This window comes from Nannobrachium achirus (assembly GCF_963921795.1).
Source record: "Nannobrachium achirus genome assembly, chromosome: 24".
Taxonomy (NCBI): Eukaryota; Metazoa; Chordata; class Actinopteri; order Myctophiformes; family Myctophidae; genus Nannobrachium; species Nannobrachium achirus.
In genome coordinates, this window is record NC_137831.1 from 47,546,152 (window position 1) to 47,547,203 (window position 1,052).

The following is a 1,052-nucleotide window of genomic DNA, read 5'->3' on the forward strand; positions in this document are numbered from 1 at the left end:
ATTTCAAACACATTTAGTTATATACTAATGTTAACTTTATGAACCTAAATACAAATACATTGGACATTAAAAAGACATTTTAATACTACTATACTAGTTCTTAAGTTACTAATATAGACTAATGGAATTAAAGCAGGTCATGTTTGCAATTGTAACATCAATAATATGTCAGTATTCCGGTATTAAACTGAGGGCCGCAGTAAGTGAAGGTGGGGGCCACATGTGGCCCCCGGGCCGCCAGTTGCCCATGTATGCTATAATATCTATAATGCTAGCGACTCAAGTGCCAGTTTGCACACACACCAAAAGTTCAAATATGAAAAAAAAAAAGTTTTCTGCCCGACAGCAACATACTATTCTATAACTTCCACATTAAAAATGCATGTAAATATAAGTGTTGCATTGTCAGAATGCATATAGACGTCCCTCAAGTGTTTCTGTACCTTTATTCATATACTGTATGATGTTTTCTGCATATTACTGTATATTGTTGATGAACTGAATACACAAAAACAAGCCCTGAGTTTATTGGGTTATGCTTTTAGCATTCCTTTGTATAAATATGTGCCTTTTTCTTTTTGCAAACTGTTAATAACATATTCGATAATATAGATTAAATTCAACACATTAAGACCTGATTTTAAAAAAAAAGCAGCAGATCTGTTTCAGTCTGCAGAGTATTATATGTGTGTCTCAGTGCACTTGCACGACAGCGTTGTGGTTGTCAGAGAGACATTTGGCAGGAAATGTGTGTCTGGTTTCTACTAAAGTCTTCTACTAAAGCCTTCCTCGTGCAGTACATACACATTATATGGCACAAGTAGGCCACCTGCTATAGAAACCTTTAACCACTTAAACCAGGGGTGTGCAAAGTGCGTTCTGATGACAAATTTTACCCGGCCCGCAGCTTCCTCCCTAAATGGTACTACAAACGGCCCTGCAGCACCGTCAAACAAGATGTTTATAGTACCAGTAAGACTCCCTAATCGGGAGATAAGCGACCGTCAGGTCGCAGCGTGATTTTAGGTCCAAAAATGTGTTAAAAAATTCGG